The sequence below is a fragment of the Stegodyphus dumicola genome, chromosome X1 (assembly GCF_044657685.1).
Source record: "Stegodyphus dumicola isolate Sdum_Otavi_A_Nest chromosome X1, ASM4465768v1".
In the NCBI taxonomy this organism is placed as follows: domain Eukaryota; kingdom Metazoa; phylum Arthropoda; class Arachnida; order Araneae; family Eresidae; genus Stegodyphus; species Stegodyphus dumicola.
Window position 1 is genome coordinate 218,613,726 of NC_140780.1, and position 21,285 is coordinate 218,635,010.

A 21,285-nucleotide genomic window follows, 5' to 3' on the forward strand; every position below is an offset into this window, starting at 1 on the left:
ATATGCCAACCATTTACACCAGGGGAGTACGCACGATGAAATACTATTACCTTTCCCAAGTAAGTTACATCCGAACTCAAGGGACGACCTCAGTTTGTTAATACTTGAAACTCTTCAGTTTACAGCTTGAATCATTTCAAATGTAGCACAGTCGCACTTAATTGACGGAACTATGGTTCAAGGTCAGGCATAGCCTTTCAGTTATTATGCTGGATTAAGCTTCCTTCATGATGAGTTATTCGATTGGTATTAACTATTCACTTACACTGAGTAAAAATTACTAAATTTAAGTTTTACAGACCCTAAAAATAAATAATCGCTGTTGGCTGAAGCTTGAACTCACCGAAACTGAGTCTGTTTCTGCTAGTAATGGAATAAAATTAAAAGGTTATAGAGTCTGCCATGCAAATATTTAAAGCTCAGATGCTTAAGAAAGTGCAGAGTTGGCTTTTCTAAAATTTTCTGTTTGATGCTATGGCCGAACTGTCCATCCTTTATGTCTGAGAAATATTTTCAGAAGTGCTTTGAAACTTCAGCTTCATTTGACAGTAAAAAAAGCCCTTTTTCAGTTACAAATTGTATTGGAAACCGTAATTTGGTTCAGATATTTCATATAATCTTAAACTGGAGGAGAACAAAAAGACGCTTCGGAAGATACCAAAATAATGGGTAACAGATGGGCACCCATTCCAAGAAGTCAAGCGGAACACATTGGAAAATAATATTATTGTGCGGTTAGATCTATATATAGAACCGTAGTTCAAACACGGTGTCGTTATAGCCCTCAAACAACTCTCGAAACCTGATTTCTTTATGTCTTTTCAGAAGTTTCTTTAAAGCAAGGTTTACTATTCCGCCTACAGACAGAAACGGCGAGGAAAAAATATTTAGTTAAAAAGTGACACCTATAGTTTTCATACAGCCTCGCGTGGTCCTTGATTTTGCACGTCAGTTTTGGTGAGTTATGGCAGCTCCTCACTCAGATACAAGAAGTCCCCTTAAATTGGTATTTCCTGCTGTCAATCAGCAACCTCTAACGAGGTGGCTATGGCATTTTAGGGGTGCATTCTTTTCCTTCTCCGCTATGGGATGTTTCACTATTCTCAGTTTCCCTGTTTTCCATTATCTTCTTTGCTCTTGCTTGGTTAACTTCCCTAAAATGCGGGAAATGTAGAAGAGTGTTCATTGCATTCTATTTTTGCGTCACATTCGAAAAAAGTTTCATATAGACAGCTCATAGATAGCTTAGCTGGTTCCAAAGGAAACACACATAACACTTCGCGCAAATCATCCTCGATTCAACAGAAAAGTGTTGTGTAGAATCTGCGAAAATTATGGCAATTCGCCTGTTTCTATAAATATCGCTCGGCAATTGATTGTCTGAAATTAATCAGCCTAACTATTAAATTTTAATAACAGTAAATTTCAGAGTTTCTCTAAATAAAGTAGAGCCCACCATCGGCCGAGCGGTAAAGTCGCTGAACACTGGTAGTTCGGTCCGAGGTTCGAATCCCGCGAACGGGCTGGCTGCATAGGTGTTTTCGTGGTTTTCCCCATGTGTAACGTGTATACGAGCCAGTTTCCCTTAGAAAGTCTTCCACGAAGGCATCCCTTCCCTTAGGCAGATAGCCCTAGTGTGCCTTGCCATAATTAAATACACACCTAAAATAAAGTAGAGAATCTTAGTTAAGAAAACAGTTTCAACAGTCTGAGGTAGAGATCTATATAAATATGAAATCTAGCTTTTTATATTGTCAACGTAGATAAAAAAATTCTAATAAGTGAAAAAGGTGGATAAGAATCGTCTTTCGTGAACAGTGTACAGATGCCGTGTGAAATTTCAGTAACCAGATTTAACTGCTATAATATTGCGGTACTTTCTAAGAGTTTAAGCCAACAACATTATTAATCAAAAAGGGTATGTCGTAAAATAAAAGACACAATATGAATCTAAATTTCCAATTCCAGTTCTGAAAATATTCAAAACATTATAATTTCTTCATGCTGTGTGTTATCTTCCTGTAGTAATGCCTAACATTCAACGTGAATTTAAAAGCAAGGTAATATTCAGTTCTGTGCTTTGAGATTTTAAAATTATTTAAATAACGCTTCTTTACTTTCACTGCGATAACACACTCGGAGAAATGAGGATCTGTTAATTTAAAAACAGATCATTGATCACTGTTACTGTTAGATCACTGTTAGATTTTCGAAAGTAAGAATGAATCCATTTCAAAATTCCAAATAGAACTAACTCACGGACAGCATTTTGTTGATTGAGTTCCTTGTCGCCTTCAGGTCTAATTGAAGTTACTTAAATCGATATTAAGTTGGTAGAAATTATTCCCTTAATCAAACCGGGTTTACATGCTTAGAAAGCATTGCAAAAAACATAAATCACAATAGGATTTTGTTGCAGATTAAAGAGAGTTACCAGAAGACAAATATTTTTGCTTCTCTTCGTTTGTGAAAATCAGCCATGTTATATAAATTCAGGCTACCGATAGCGGTTTAAATTCAGGGTACCGAATTTTAAAACGCTATTATATGAAAATATCTAGTAAAATGATTTATATAATTTATAGTATAATAACTGATAATTCAAATAAGTAGTTAGATAATATATTTTTAATTAATTTTGTTTTAGATAATCTCGTATATATTGTTCTATATAGAAATTTACATATGGTAGATATATAGATATATAGTCTTAGATAATCATATATGTAATATTAATAATGAAATTATTAATTATTATCAAATTATTCAATATGATTTTATTATACAATAGACGCCGTAATGTGATCGCGGTTAATGTGATCATTCTAATATTGTTATTGATTTGCCGAAGTGCTGCTTGTTTGTAGACGAAAACACAGAAAATACATCGCTTAATATAATCAACAATTTGGTTAACATGATGAAACTGCTATAGAAAAAATTTTTTAAATTGATGGAAGATCAGCAAATAAAAGAAAAAATCGTCAAATAAGATCAGTTGACAACGGATGAAGAAATGTCGCCAAGTGAGGGGTTACGTCACCAAACAGACTGGCTTCGATTTCAGTCAACCATTTAAAATTAGCCCCCCCCCTAAAAAGGGGAGAGGGGAGGAAAAAAAGAAAGAAAAAAAAAAAAAAAACAGCCTTAGTTTGACGTAGTTTCTGAAAATTTCTATCGATTTTGAAGAAAGATCAGACACTAGTCTTTCTTCTCCAGGGGAAAAAAAAATCTGCAGAGATTTTTCCTTGGAATAAAAATTCCCTGAAAACATCTACGATAAACTATTGCTTTCTTGCTTAATTTATATTTTTACATTGCCATGTTCTCTTCCAATGAGGGATGCCTTCCGAATATCAAGAATAGGGGTACAGCATTGGTCAAATAATTTCAAGAAACGTTATGAACAGTTCATAAATGAGCTTTAGCCTACGTGTGGGCAAGTAGTGTCGCTGAACACTGGTAGTTCTCTCCGTGTTTCGAATCTAGACGATAGATCTGGCTGCATGGCGTTTTCGTGTATTTTACCGTGTATAACGTGTCTACGAGCCAGTTTCCCTTAGAAAGTCCTCCACGAAGGCTTCACTACCGTTATGCAGCTAACCCTCGAGTACTTTATTATAATTAAGTAAACCAAGCCATAAATGAATCTTTGCATTAAAGACATTATGGACATCTCGTAAACTTTTGCATTTTCCTAATTAAAACGCTGTGAAAGTACTTATATATCCTATTTATATGTTTCTTGGTACTTTTATGTAATTTATGTAAAATTAGCTATATTCTATTGCTGTTTCGAAGGATATTTTTTTCACCCGTTAATGTTATCGAAATAGCTGTGGACAGACGTGATCACATTAAGCGGGTTTTTACTGCACATTGCTTAAGTCTTCTTTTCTTCTAGCTTTTTTTTAAAGAGAAAGTACGCTTTATGGGCTACTAAAATTACAGCTGCCACTACAAGAATTGAAAATTAAGCCTTTGATAGCAATATTAGAAAGTTTAGGATGCACTGGTTTAATAAAGCCTTTCTGAGGCAACTATCAACAGATTTTGGTCTTCTGTGATGACGGGTATTTCAGGAGTTAATTCAATATTCGGTAAACCTCTGAAAATCCCTAAAAAATTCGTAGCATGATTATGAAATTTGATAGATTTGATAACTAAAATTAATAGTTTGATTACTAGTCTAATGATTGAGAAAATAAGAAAACTACCCGTCACACTTTTCCAGGCTTAAGACCGAAAAAAAAAAAAAAAAAAAAACCCGGCGTATTTAAGTATTTAAAAGTTGTGTGATGTTAATAATTTTATTTTTTTAAGTTACTTAAAACACTTTTTACATGTTTTAGTCTAATTTTTATAGATGAAAAAAAAAAGAAGTAACTTAGTACATTATCATATTTTGCGTTGTGCATTGGATTCTTTCACAATTTTTAAGTATATATATTTCCTTTTTCTCCTACATTTATATAACCGCGAGCATTAAAAATTCGCTTTCTATAGCTTAATATTTAAAAAATTTGATGAGCTCTAGAGTTTTAGGATGGATTTTTCTGAAAAGGGACGACTTTAATCTATCATGCCATCCTTCTTCAGTATTATTTAACATGTGTATTTTTCCATTGCAGTTCCACATCTGTATCGTTATGACGTCATTTTCCATCTATTACTGAACAAAGCTATCATCAAATTCCTCTAATTTGCATCATATGGTGAATTTTTTGTATGGAACGCCAAATACCATTAATATATTTTGCGGGTTTATGCATGCAAGGGACGCGCACTTTCTGAGGTAAGTTCTCATGTCTTCATTGTGCCTATACTCGATAACGAATCCCAAGTCTTGAATTTTTTTCGAGAGACATTTATTTATGAGGAAATAACTGCAATTTTTTATTTCCATGAAAGAAAAATAAAACACTTTTTAGACTAGTTATACCTGCAACTTCAAATGACATCACGCTCTCTTCAGGATACCACCCAACATTGAAATTTTAAGTAATCAGAATAATTTTTCATAACTTTGCTTTTGTTCATCGGCTAGAAAGCAAAATAGCACAGGAAAAACATTTATCCTCATTTGGAGATGCCAATAGTAATATGGATAGTATGAACCACAGAAAAATGTTTTGAACAACTTTTAAGCTTCGATCTATGAAGATAGTTTCATCGCCTTTCATTGCATCCCTTCATTCCTTTTTCGAAAAAGCCAAAATTCGGCTATCTTTTAAGTCATTAAATAACGAGAATATAAAATTATTATCCATTATTATTATATATAATAATTCATGCGAAATTTCTAAATCTTTCTTACAGGTAGCTTCTCTACAGTATTATTGAGTACTTTGCTTAGAATTATATAGATCAGTTCTGAAAATGTGTAATATTAGTCAATACGTTGAAATCTTAATTATATAGTTTTCCTGCTTTATCATTATAAATTTGGTAAATTGGAATATTTTCTCCTTTTGCTTTTACCACTAATATATATATTTTAACTAGAGAATTTTCTGTATTAGTTTGACATGACTAAAATATTTCTCGCAAAATGATTTCAGCTTTCGTTTCAATCTCGCCTTTACAGTTTTTAGCTCTTTTGTCTAGAGCTTTTCGTTTACGCAAATCCGGTAAACTTCATTTTCCTTATTTCTATGCAGAATTCAATATTGATAAGCTTTATATACTTTTTTCATATTTTTTCCCCTTTTAGTCTCAAAAATGTCCATATTTATTAAAACAAGAAATGGGAAACTAGAGATTCGCAGAAAGAGACTAAACTCAGACGCGTCTGCAATAAGGCAGATAGCCCTCTTGTGCTTTGCCGTAATCAAATAAACCAAAACAAACGAAATCAGCCGAACAATATCGAGCCGAAGCTTCAATTATTCATAAAGAAACAACCCAATCTGTCTTACTGACTAATCGTGATTTACCCCAGGCAGAAAATTGAAGGCGGGAAATAGTGCACGCTTTGGCGAAAACAGGAATCGCGGAAACAAGACTCATTCAGTTCGAAAGAGTCGTATTTTGACTCTTAATGAGTGACAGGGATTTTCGTGATTCATCCTTATCAGTTTCATCCTGTGATTAAAATCGTATCTATGTATCCTCTGCTATCCCTCATTCCACCTCATCAATAAACTCTACTGACAGGAGGCCGAATTTTTTCCGATTCATTCCCTTTTTAAAAAGCTGTTGCTGACAGAGTATTTGTTGGTACGTGATAAATACCCATTGGCTTGTTTAAATTAACAACCTAACTTAGTAATGCACCAATTGCCGTGAAGTGATTTTAGTGATGCACAGGCGGGAAATGCAATTCTGTTTTCAATCGCGTGTGATTATTCTAAATCTGCCTTTTGATATTTTTATGCATAGCTATTTAAAGCATAATCATGAATTTAAACGAAACATAAATATATGTATTACGTTTAACGAACGCTTAAACAAATGTGAAACGTGAATTTGGTTTCCTAAGCGTTGTCATTTAGGAATAATTTCGAAGGTAAATCATAAATATTAAACAGAAATTAAAAAAATGTGAATAAACTCAAGCTTTGCCAAGAAGCATTCTGCTACAGAACTTCACTGGCAGGCGCTGAAGATGATGTTGGGCAACAAAAACAAAACAAAACAAAAACAACAACAAAAAAAAAAAAAAAAAAAAAAAATATCTGCGTTCCTGACATATCTAAGAGGAGATAAGGGAGCGTATAAAAAAGAGAGGGCGTGACGTACTTATTCAATTTCAGTACATTTTTAATGACAGTTATTTTTAACCTGTACGATATTTCGGATTAATCTTCGCTACAAAAAATTTTAAATCTGAGCTTTAAATTGTATTCTTATCCTTTGGAAACTTAAGTAAATGAAATAAGAAATATTAAAAATCTATCTTATGTTCTTTAAATATGTAAAACATACGTTTGTTCATGACAGAATTGTAAATTATGTAAAACATACTTTTTTCATGGTAGACTTGTAAAGTATCATTGTGCTAATTAACACATTTTGTTATGATTTGGAATTTTACTGTCACTTCTTTTCGTTCGCTTTCAGCAGAATGCAAATGAAATACACGTATTTAAGTCAGAGATCTTGAAAACTTAGACAATGAGCTTTGGGCAGCGACACTCGCCGTAGGGCTTTTCCTCTCCAGTATTCCAGAGGTCCGTGGTTCGATTCCCGGCCAAGTCATTGCTCATTTTTCATATTTCCGGCTTTCAAAAAATAGCCTAATGTCTATACAAGTTGAAGGTCACTTTGCTACCTGAAGTAAATAGCGCACTGAGTAATTTGAGCAAACTCTAATAAGGTAGACCCCAACAATGAATTAATTACAATTTTAATTTCACTTTTCTGTTACTGATATCTTGCAAGCTGCGAAAATGTAAGCTGTAAGCACAAGTTTGGCAGTTGTTGACTGAACACTTGCACAACTTGTACATACAACTTACTGACTGTCTTAGATGGGTTTCGAAGAAATTTTGTTAATTTCAGACTAGACTTTTAAGACATGAACCTCTCTAAGCCTGCCACATTCACAGAGCTCCAAAAGCCGTGGATGGTCGCTTTTAAAGAAAGAAGACTCCGTGCACGTTTAGTAAAATATGTACGTTAGTCTTATGTATACATTTGCTACATTTTTATTTATTTATTCACATCAGTGGAGCAGTAGTTCTATTGATTTACTTCAAAATGAAAAAAAAAGGGGGGGGCACTACGGGAAAAAAATAACTAGATTCAGATATACTCATTTTGAGGATACCTATAGTTCATTATTCAGCTCAGATTGAATTTTCAAAAGGAAATATTTAATAAAAATTAGAAACTGAAAGCTATGCCAAGTCAAAGAACTAAGAGGGCTATCTCGTCTAAACGATTTAATTGACAAAAGCTGTAGCATTGGGCTTCTTGTCCAAACCTTCTAATGCTGGATCAGAAAGTGACTTTTTGAAGAGCGGATGAAATGGGAAAGAGGGAATCAGTGGAGGAAGGTAACTGACGAATCGGCACTATTTTGAGCTGAAAAATTGGAAATTGGAAAATTGCTGAACTGGGAAAGGAGGAAATGGAGTTAAGGTCGGATGACATCCAACCCTCGTCTCTGATGTCAACGGCATCAGTGTATCACGGATGATGCTCTTGCACGGCAAAGTGTGGCTACACTCAGCAAAGAAGACAAGGTGTTACCCTAATAGCGCATCTAAAATCCCTTTCTTTTTACGTACTTACCTTTAAAAATTCTTACCATTTTTACAAAACCAGTGGGAGATATCTTCTTTTTAAATTTATAAGTTGTTTTAAGATTTGAAATGGCATAGCAATTCGATTAAATGATTAAATTCATTGAAAATGGAATACGAAATGCGCCTTCTGATAAAGGCCTCGCTTTATTTTATATATATATATACGTTAGACCAAAAAATACGTAAATCAGCTTTATAATTTAATTTAATAATAACTTCTTAATTTCTCATTTGTAATCTACGTATCTACGTATTTCTTCTTTATTCTAAAAGAATAACATTTCTGGATTATGTTTTTTTCCCTTTCATCACAATGAGTCGACAGTGTGTTAGGATTTCGGTAAAATATCTACGACATTAAAAAAAGTGTGCTTAAAAAAAGAGTGTGCTTGTTTATCTGCAAGTCCGGAAATTCTAACGTCTAGTGAAACGAAGTGTACAATTTGCCTCGGGCATCTCTGCAATATTTAAAAGGGAAAAAAAAAGTGTTTTAAATCATCAGTGAATTACTGCTTAAGAGACTTAGCATTAAAGTTGGTTCAAGGTCGTCAATCTGTTTATTGTGGATCAAGTATGTGCGACAGAAAATTATTATTTGCGTTTCCCTTTTTTGAAACCGCATTTCGACAGTCGAAAACTCAAAATTGTTTATCTTCGTGTGCACTGAACTCGTGTTGATTTTTCAGTGAGACAAAATTATTAAACATACTGTGGACTGTATAGTTTGCATTTAAATTTTGCTTAAACGTTTTGCAATTTGAGTGTGCTGTTTTGCAAAAATGTGAAATTATTGTTCAAAAGATTTAACTTTTTATCATTATGTGTGACAAAATTAAGCCACGAATTTAAAAATGTTTAAACTATTTTAGGGAAGGATATTAAGGTAAATAATAATGTTTGAATTTATATTGAAATTTTTGAATTTTTTATGAGAATTTTTAAGTACATGAAATAATTAAAAAAATTAGTGTAGAATATGATAAACAAATAGTGTTTTTGAATATAACTATAGAAAATATTAAATGTTTTGATGTAGAATAGAATAATAACGTATAAAAACATGATTAATTGAAAAACCTGAATAACTATTATTAGCATGAAATTAATGTTAACTAAATTTACGAATCAGTATATGTTCAGATAAACTTTGAAGTCTCCTACGTTTATTTGTTTTGTAAATCAGCTTTATAATTTAATTTAGTAACAGTCTTTTAATTCCTCATTTTTAATTCGGGTATTTCGTCTCTCTATTCTAAGAATAACAACAACAGCATTTCTAAACTGCGCCATTTTTAGATTAATATGCCACAGAGCTTGCGTAACGCTGATGACGTAGTTATTTCGAAACCTAAAATATGAGAACTGAAACTTTTCTAATCTAAACCAAAACCTTCCTTTTAAAAGGCTGCCGTATTGGATAAATACGCACTTTTAGCTTCACCCTCTGTGTTGCTCGGATGCTATTTCACTTTGCACTCTCTCTCTCTATCGCAATAGTATCAAAATTGTAAATGTTCTGGAAATAGACACGATCAGACTGCCAGTAAATCGTGGGCACAATGTGAATTTAAATAAAAATGGAATTTAATTCGCCTCGACTCCCAAGTTTCCTAACCACGTTAACACTTAGATTCAACATTTCAGCATACTACCAATCAGAATTCTTCCTCTTCAATATGCCGCCATCTACGTATACAATATGCCATCTACGTCTATGTAATCAGTATTTCTACGTTTCTGCATCTCAGTGTTCCTACATCAGTACTTCTAAATTTTGCTTTTTTACAATTATCCGGTAAGATTAGATCTACTACGTGCTTCACCATTGGTATTACTGCTACTTCAAAATTTGTTTTTACAACATATATTACATACTATTTAACGTAGGAATTAAATGTTACGTCTTACCTATTAATTAATATCCTCAGGCCATTTCAAAATGAGACATTTTAAGACATTGTTACTTTTTAAATGATGAATTTATGACTATTTTATACTTCTAAACTGAGAAAACCAAATTATCATTGCTTTTATTAAGTATTATTACATTCGCTGCATTTAAACATTTTTGATAATTTTACAAATTGGATCCATATATTTAAGCATGTTTCTTGAAATGATATTTTGTAAGAGCCGCTCAAATTAAACTACAGAAGAAATGCGCATTAATCAGCATAAACGAATTGAAGAACTGGAGAAGTAATAAAATAAAGCAAAATGTTAACTATTTGTAAATCTCTTTAGAAATTCTAGTTTTTTTCATTTTGATGCTTGATTTGCAGTATAAATACTTAACTGCAATATAAATTGGATCAACCCTTCCATTCTTGATGTGCTTATTAATGGTGTACTTATTTATCCATATTTTCTTTGATTAACATGATTATGATCTTAAAATTATGTGTCAATAGCAAAAATATCAAAAGGCAGATGCCGAAAATGTTACGATAGACTCATTGCAAATGTCTTATTTTTTAGAAGCACGTAGTGTTTGTCTAATAAATAATTATTTTTGTCTGCTGTTGTCGGCGTTAACTTGCTACAGCCGGTTGAAGTAAAAGGATAATTGTTGTTAAAATGTTTCTTTACTGCCCTATTAAGCTAGAGCTTGTTTTAACTATCATATTGCAGCTTTAAGCTCTTTGCTTATTTTACGATTACATAACCTTTATTATTACCTACAAAGTAAAATGCTCATGAATCTATCTAAATGATTTAAGTCATGTATCGAAGAACCAGATGTATGTTGAATTATACATGTAAAAATTATGTTTCGCAGAACTCTTTAGAACCTGGCTGCTTCAGACAGCAAATTAAATCTTTATAACTCGAATGGGAATATTAGCTCAATAAAATACATTAAAAAGAAACACTAAACGCATTAAAGAGAATCTATTTGGACGCTTGTTTCAAACTTCCGTAAGAAAACTGCTGTCATTGAATCTTTTATCAGTAATTTTTTTTTCTCATTATGATGGATAGTGATTATCTCTCTTAGGTAAGTAAAGGTAATTAGTTTTAGGGTTGTCTATAATTGCTCTGTAATTCTGTCATTCTTTAAGTTATTTTTCTTTCACAGGTTACATGCAAGCGTTAATAAAGTTTCTTATCCAGTACGAAAATTGCTAAGCAGAAATCATTCCTTAGACATCTCGTCGAGGGTCATTTATGAATTGCGACTGCTTCATCGGTCTGGGTATCGACAAACTAAAATAAATTTTTGCCCAATTTTCTTTCTACCTTGACACCAGCGGAGGAGTGCATGTTCCTCCAGTATACCTCTATTTCGTTACACGTGCCTCAAGGGGAAGGGGAGAAGATAGGAGTATTCTCCATTTCTCTGTTTACTTCTATTCCTACATCATTAGTCACGAATTCCTATCTGTGCTTTTAAAACACTAGCTTAAACTGATTACAAATATTATTAATTACTTATTTTAAAGTGAATTTTGACTTATGATTGTTTAAGCGCTGAAGAAACCAAATTGATGTACCAAATTTTAAATGAAAGCCTAAAAGCTTTAAAAGAAAAACTGCTAAGGACTGAAATTTTGTTAAATAACTGCATCGAATATTGTAAGTTACTACATTCAATTTTAAAGAATAAGAAGGGAAGGTTTATGTGAATATGTACAGCTAAAGTTAATTAATTTTTTAGTTTCATATCATTTCTTCGCACACACATTTAAAAATTTTTCCCGTATGTTGTAGAGACATTAGGTTAATTGGAGAAGCTGGAGATATGAAAAATTAGCAAAGCCTTCGCCGAGAATCGAACCACGGACCTTTGGAATACCCGCCCAGCGTGCAGAACCAATACACCACGAAGGCACGCTAGGAAGGCGGGAGAAATACCTTATTATGTCAAGTATTATAATAAAAAAAAGCTTTTTTGAGGATAAATATTTTAACACTTTCAGTATAATATTTTTAATCTTAATCTGCATATTAATTTATTTATTACACACCTTAGGAAACTAAATCAGTGTCAACACTGCTTCCGAGGGTTTAAGATGTGTAATAATAATATTGTTTCATAAATTAAATTTCTACATATATAAAATAATGTTTACTTTTATGCAATGACAAGACTTTTTCATATGCATTTGCATTCTCTTTAATATTAAAAATAATTATCGCAAAGTCGCATTTCATAAATAGAGTATTTTATATATTTATTATGGGAGGGAGGTAGATTAATGCAATATTACATTTTTTATTATTGCAATTTAGTTACAGTTTAAAAAAATAAGCTTTCATTTCTAGTGGAATCCCTTGATTGTGTATTTAAACGCTTAATAGTGAATTAGATTGATTAAAAGATTAAATTTCTATAATTTTCATCTAAATTCAACTTCTTTTCAATCATCAGAGTTTAGGCAACATATCCATAAAATTCTTGTCTTACGAACATTTGCGTTTTTTCATATAAAGTAGTTTCAATATCGTAAAAGGGGAAACGCTATTAGTTCACATGCGTTCTATTCCTGACGGTTAAACGAGCTGGTTGCTTGAGGGTTTTACAGTTTTCTCCATTTAAAATTTAAACACAAAACAGTTTCCCTTATAAAACAGAACAGTTTCCCTTTTCATAATTTAATTTAAACATAGAATAGTTTCTCTTTTCTAAGAAGGCATTCCTTCCCAGTTCACTAATTACCGATTGGGGAATATTATTGAACACTAATAGTTCATCTTGGATTCAGTTCTCAGCGAAAGGTTTTGATGTTCCTTATGGATAACGTAAAGATGAGACTGTTTCTCACAGAAAGCATTTCATGAAGATATTCCTGATAATAGGCGGATAGCATTTCTGTGACCTGCAATTAATATAACATTCGTTCTACCTGAAAGGCCGGTCAGAAAGGTCCAGGCAAAAATGTGATACCTTATTAAAAAAATCTGTATTCCATGCGGCTATGGTCTGCTTCAATGTCTCGGGACCCTTTGATGGACATCTTTGCTCCCACCCTTTGAGATTTTTGGGATACCCAAAAATGATCATAGAATTTTTCATAGTTATTTTAACCGAAGGAAAGTTATTTTCAAATTTAATAAGGATATTTGTACTGAAAGAATGGTTTGCAAAGAATGCCCACAGAGTTCCTGAAGTGCTGCGCTGCTCTGGAACACCGTAATGTATGGATTGTTAAAGAAAATGTGTCTGAATGGTGTAAGAATGTTATGTTATGCTGATGACATTTTATATGTCATTCGTGAATACTCTTGGAGAAATTAGAGAAACTGCATTCATTTGCTGTAGAAGATCTAAGAACGTGGATTGAAACGAAAAGCTGAGATTAAATTTAAAGAAAAACTAATTTTTTGTTTTACCCAAAGAGTGGGGAAAAAACTAGACCCCCACAACTAAAATATGAAGGTGTAAAGAATTAAATGTGTTGAATACTTTAAATATCTTGGTGTTTTTTTCGATTGTAAACTGAATTTTGAAGAACATTTTGATAATATTTATAAATGAACTAACTATATTCTGATGTATTATGAAAGAAATTTCTCAGCTGAGTTTGAAATAACATTATTATATATATATAGCACTGAAAAATAACATTATTACATTATTATTGTTACTCGGCTCAGTGATCTCAGTTTCTTTATTCTTATATGTTTGTAAATTATGCATTTTTTTGTTTTAAAAATGATTGAGTTATGTTGTTCTTATCTTCCAGTTAAGGTTTTTATGCCCTTAGTAAACCTGTATGTAATATTTTTAGGACTATCAACAATTTAAAAATTGTTTAAGTGCCGTTAAGCCTAATAATTTTGCCATGGCGGCCATTGTTTGTTTACATTTGAAACTGCAGAATAGTAGATTTGTTGCCAATCTAGAGAAAGTAAGCTTCTCAATAACAAATACAACGCCTCCTTTTATTATTGTGAATTAAATCATGCTTAATCCATTCTGGAATTTATTCGAGGAAATAAGTGTTTAAGATTTACTTCGTAATTTTCAATACAGACAATTTGAGTTTTTATGTATTTTTGCCTTGTCGCGAAGTGAAATCTGAAATAATTGAATGAGAAATACTAAATCGTCTGTGAAAAACTATTTCTGTTTTGTTGTTGTTGTTCTTTGCTTAATTTCTTTTTAGATTTATTATAGTATTTGAATAGAACATGTGGCAACGATTAGATAATTCTTAAGATGATATAAATTTTGTGCATTCTGAGTTAAAATATGAATGAAATGAATAAAATGCTGTTAATAAAAAATGAATGAAATGCTGTTAAGAGAACCTAGGGCCAAAGTGTTGCTATAATAAACAAATACACTGAATTTTAAAGAGTGCATTTATTTTATTGTGGTTTATGCGCTATCGACGAAGTAGATTTAATTCAATCCAGTAAGTTTGAATGAAATGTAGGAAAAAATGCGTATAATTTAATATTCCGTACAAGAAAGTCATGTGGTACACACATCAGATTGGTGATTAAGCACACAAAATGTTGCTTTTGTTACTTACGGATTTTTTACTGATTATAATGTATGTTTTCTTGTCTTTAATATTAACAGTATACATCCTGCTTTAAGAAAAACTGTGGAATATCAAAGAACAAATCCTTGCGCAGGAGAATTTGATATATTTACTGACGGTTCGGGTTATGACAATGGAATTGGTGCAGTATATGTAGTTTATTTGTTTGGTTCAGAAATATACTATGGAAAAATTAGAACTTAAACCTTACAATTCGGTTTTTCAAGCCGAATAGGCTGCTATCATATTCGCTCTTAAATGGATTGGTGAAAACCTGACTGTAAAAACACACATATATATATATACTCATTATCAGGTTTGGAAGCACCAGCAGATGCTGATAACACACTTTGGCCTCATATGTAAAAGATCTCTTTGTATAAGTTGAGAAAATACATGAAGTGAAAATTAACTGGGTGAAAGCCCATACGGGTGTCATAGGTAATGAGAGGGCCGATATGCTGGCCAAAGAGGCTGCTATGGGTAATGCCGGGGATGCGTTCGATATTCAGGAATAAAAAAGAATTGTTATTGATTAAATAAAGGATTTTTATTATGATTGCTGGAAAGAGAAATGGAACATTTCGGGAAAAAGGAAACAACATTTGTTGAACTTTGAATTTTCTCAAAATATGAGAAAGATATATGATTTTGATTACAATCGAATAATTATTCGACACAGGCACTTCCCGGTGTACCTCTGCAAAATAATAGTATGTAATATTTGTAGCGCTGAAGGCAATGCACGATATTTCGTCGAAGACTGCGTATTCTTGCGTAAACATGGTAACATAAAGGAATGCTATTGCCGCAGGAAAGAGTTTATATTTGCAAAGGATTTGGTGAACCCTTATAAATGGCAATAGAACAACGTTGGGAATTTTTATTTGATATTTTTTGCTGTATTTGTGTTTTGATCTGTGTTGGGTGTGCTACGTTAACCATGATGGTAATTATTGTCAGCCAGGAAGATGGCTGCACACTCGTATATTACATTACCATTACCTTATTCAAAATTCAGTTTAAAGTGAATTTCGAATCAGACACACATTCGTGTTCTCAATCATTATGATATAATTATTTCTTTATCACTGATATATACATAAAAAAGCTTTGTCCATGTCTATGTTAAGTTATATCCAGAACAATGGTTGCCAAAACTTCAATCGTGAGCAATACCAGTAGATCGCTGCAGCGTGCTAGTATGGTATACGGAAATGAAGCAATGCTCCGTGGAGGATTAACCCTTTAACTGTCAAGTTATTTTGATGATTTGGGTACACAAATTGTCAAATTTTTTTATTGGAAAAACCAAATGTAGCCGAAATAAACATCTCCCGATATATAATCGGGTATGACAATACGATGCACTCAAAAAAAAAAAAAAAAAAAATTACTCCGAGAAATACTCGGGCGTGACATTTTCGAACACCAGTGCTGTGCCCGACAGAATTTTGATTACAGAAATTTGATTAGACGAGATAATGACAGTTAAAAGGTTAAGGAAAACTGTCTGATTTCCAAGCTACACCTGGGGAAAAACAGGGAAACGCCCATGCAGCCAGCCTGTTCACCGAAACTGAAACCCCGTTCCGAACTCCCAGTGTTCAGCTGCTTTAAAAGTTTGGTTCTGTCGGGTACATACACTTACATTATATTACTAGTCAATTTTCGAATGAGTATTGACTAGAAATTCTTTTAACTTAGTATATATATTAAGAAGAAAACTTGGAAATTACAGTTTCTCTTTTAAATGAATTCGCTTGACATGAAATGGTAACTGTTATTATAATAGTACGTGTTATTGATCTGTATATTCACAAAATATTATTTTATCAAAAAATGCAGTCACCAACTTGCAAAGGATGAAATATGATAATGATAATATATGTTTTCTTTCAAAAGAAACTTCTACAGTGCTATAATTCTCAGATCAATCTATTCAATGACATTTTACCTTTCCAGGTCATTTTAACATTTTAAAATAAAGATATTGAATAATAAAGTTTCATTAGATGCTCCGTGCAAAGAAAAATTACATTGTTACGTAATACTCTTCGACATTTACACTTTAACTCTGAATCATATATAACTGTTGCTAAAATGCTTGTGAAACACAAGTTATTCCATAAATGTATTAGGCACAAAAAGTTTTTACCATTTCGTTTGCTACAGGAACGCTGCACCGAATTAACTACTTTACGCCAGTTAAAAAAAATTATCTGATAACAGCGTTCTGATAATCAATCTCAATTATAGTATACTTTAGCCTTTTAGATCATCTTAGGTCATTAACAATCTCTCGGTATAAAAGTGTGCTCCTGGACGGAGATTATCTAATGAATGTAGTAAAAAAATGAAGGTAATCTCCGAAAATTCATGGAAGTTCTTTTTTTATTTTCCTTCGGATATCCAGCAGTCAACATCCTTTATTGGTTGAACTGACAGTTTTATAGCTTTAATTACAGTTTAACTTGTTTGTAGCAGATATTAATCGCTCATTTAATTGCATTAGCCAGAGCTTAATAAAGAGGATTTGTGGCGAATTTCATATTTTATTAAGAGTCAGCACAGAGTGTCAGAACTGATGGGGATAAGAGAACCGGTTTTCTTTCCTTCAAATTTGGGTAACAGGGTTCTCGAAATGCGGAAATAAGTTTATTATATGCTAAAGGCAGCTGAGGAAGCAATAGCTGTGGATTAATGAATAGCGCTTATATCCTTAAAGCATATGCTTACATATATTTTAAGAATAATTACAAAAAAGACATCGGAAGTTAAAACGACATATAATGCGATATAATGATGAACTGATATAATGATACAAGTAAACCAAGACAGAAAATTGTTCCATAAAAAGATGAAAAATATAGCGAGCTAATTTTGATAATTAATAACCTGATTTCGAGTACTTGTGCACATAACTCATCAGAGCTATAAAAATTTCTATTAACTTAATAACCTTTGGAATTAATTCATTTCCTAAATTTAATTAACCTTTGAAATTATGAAACAAAAACAGTAAATGTTAATGGTAAACTTTCATTTGCATAAAAGATATAGCGACAATGAATGTTCTTAGAATAAAGATCCAGAAATTTTACATTCATTTCATCTAGAGAGAAGGAGTGATTATGTGCTAAAAAATCAAGTTCATAAAAGTAATAAAGCAAGGATGACAGATTGTTACATATGACGTTTACAGGTTTTGCATGAGCTTTTACATAACATTCAAGAGTAAAAAAGAACTAGAAATTTTTAATGTATTGTGTAATTCTAACTGCAAAGTGAATAAAAAACTCAAGTTTCTCAAGGAAAAAAAATCTCAGGTTTCTCATCATTTTAAAGCACTCCATTTTAGCGAGTACTTAGCTGAGGAACCACCTCTCGCGTTTAATAACATGCTAACCGTAGTACCAACATAACTACCCTCAGGAAATCATTTAGGGTTCAAAGTAGGGATGAGACATTCAGATCCTAAAAAGAACTCGAGCTTCGAAAACTCGAATCACAGTGCTTTTTTCGTCATTGGAATCTTTCGAATCTTAACCTAAAAACAGTTCAATATTTTTTGAACTTGAGAAAGATTCATTCTATTTATAAAATGAAAGGACGCGATTCGTCAAAATTTATTGTAATTTGGACTTGGATCATTAATACCACCTCGTGGCGGATCTGAATGCCATACTTTGAAATTTATTTGGCCATACTATTGGTCAAGTGGTTAAGACCACTGAATACTGATAGTTAGACTCATGTTAGAACCTAGGAGAATAGGCAGACTGCATGGGTGTTTTCTGTGGATTTCCCCTTTTATAGCTTGAGTTAAGGTTCCCTTCGAAAATCCTCCACGAAAACATCTCTCCAGTTAGGCTGGCAGCCCTCATATACTTTTCATATACAAGTAACCGTACATAAATTAATTTTTTGAAGATAATCAAGATGTCTATGTTTCATGCTAACTCTTGAAATAAATCTCTTCCTTCTGCACTTGCTTTGATTTAGAAATATTTTGGGAAAATGTAAAATATTATAACTATTGACAAATACTTTTTCTCAAATTATACTAAGAAAATGAACCTCTAAATTTAAGATTTCAACTAACTATTTCATCTACTAAATTTCATTTATATCTTTTTAATAAATACGAATGCAATTTTAAAAAGTGTATTCTTAAATTTATTTTCCATTAAATGAAAATTGCAGCTTTTAATTTAAGAAATAAATTTCAGTATTATATTCAGTACACATTTTTAAAAAATTCTGATATAAAGGCTAAATTCAGACCTCAACACTATTGAACATATTCAAAATGTGCTTGGGAGGACAAAAGCAATTCCCGAATTGCTTCCGAAGAACATTCAGTAAGTTGAAACTCTTGGGTACAGTTGTAGGCGCCGCTGCCGCAAGTACTCATATATGCTTCGTTAACAGTATGAGAACTTGCCGTGAGATCTGCATATGTGTTAGAGGTCACCATGCTTTCTATCAGCTTCAATTTAATCTTGCAGTGCCATTTTTGAACATTATTGCTGTCCTGAGTATTACTCAGGATCATCATTGGGTCCTTTCACTTTTGTGTAGTATAAATTTTTGTCTTATATTACTCTGCAGCCATACGAACCTCATCAATTTCTATCCATTACTTTTTGAAAAATTTGAAGAAAAAAAAAGAAGTGTGTTCCTTTTGTTAAATTTGTAGATCGATGTACATAAAGCACAAGGTAATGGATAGATATGTAATGAATTACATGTAAATACAAAGAAACACAAAGCATGAGATTATAAACTTATATAGATATATAACTGTGTAGAACTGTGAAATACTACAGAAAGCATTTCGCATTCTCCGAGTATGAATGGTGAGATTTCATGTATAGGAAGTGTGTATTATGTGAAATTAACTGAAATTGCCTCTTTTTAATTCGATTAATTTCATGTATAGGAAGTGTTAATTATGTGAAATTAACGGAAACTGCCTTTTTTATAATTCGATTAATTTCAAAAGGTCTGTATGTGTATGTTTTATTGTAACACTTGTAGCCGCGTGTGGCACATTAACACATTTCAGATTCTCCTATGGTAGTGTCAGGGGCGGTCTAATGAGTAGCAATATATTTAGCTACATTTTCTTTGTTGACATTAGTATCCACTTCAAAGTTTGTTCCACAAAATCGAGCAAATGGAAATGGAAAATGTTGAGTTGCAGATCTTCTTTCAAGAAGATGGAAAGCTACCCCCCTTTTGTAAATTATGAGCTTGACAAACTGAATTATTGATTTCCAGGTCGGTTGGCCTGAAGGAAGCAATTTATACTAGGTGTTCTTTCCAAAATATAGAATGGCATCATTATTGTATCTATGGTGCTGTTAATGAAATGTCGTGCGTAATGAAACTGATTAATATTACTCTAAACATTTTTGAGTGACTGAATTATATCAAAGCATTTTTAGTCCATTTTATACAATACAGACTTCATAGGAACTACGTGAAATTTCACCATTCTTTCTCCGAGATATTATATATGCTATTCATTAATAAAAGTAATTATAAGGATATAAATAAACACAGTGTATTAAATATGCAAACAAATATATAAGACAAGACTCACAAAATAAATTGAGTAAATAATAGAAGTAAACACATCATATAAATATTTGAGTACATTGCATTTATATGCATTATTTTAGATAGGTTTTTCAGTAAAACTTTCATCAGCATTATTACTTAGTTTTGCATAATTTCTAGGTGAAATAGACTTGTTGCTTGCATGAATACGTTTAGTTAGCTATGTGACACTAAGCCATCCTATATGTTGTCGTGCAGTGTACATAAACAAAATATAAACTTATCTTAGAGAAACAGAAATGCACATTAGGTTTAGGAATTAGGCTCATTAGGTGCAAGAATTAAGCTTTCTACTAGAGCTACTGATTTCTTCATTAGCTCCTTAGCGCTAAGCGGTAAGACCATTAAACACTGGTAATTCAATTTAGTTTCAAATTCCGGTGAACAGGCTAGCTATATGGAAAGCCTATCGTGGTTTTCCCTATGTGCAACGTGAAAGAATGAGCGAGTTTTCTTAGAAGTGGAGGCTTGCTTTCCCTTAAGCAGGTAGTCCTCACGTGCTTTACCGTAATCTAATCCAATCCAATGCAATGCCTGTTTTATTGAACGTTCAATGTAGTTTTGAGCTATCTTACTATTAATTTTGTTCATAGACTATGGGCTGATGCTGTCACTCTTATCTTCCCAAGATGATGTAATCAATACTTACATTTGAACATCCAAAAACATAAGTGGTCTGCATCATCAATCTTTCTTTTGCATGAGCAGATATCATCTGCTTGGAGATCGAAGCGATACAGAACGAGCCTTAGCAATTGAAGACTTGCATCAAATACGAATTTTTCGCTGATTAGTGCGTTGATAACTTGTGGGAAAAAATACTGGGTTCTGCTATGAGTGATGCGCTGGTACCAGCTTTGTGCCATTTTTCAGTTAACAGACACTGAATTTTTAGTTTAAGGGTCGAGATA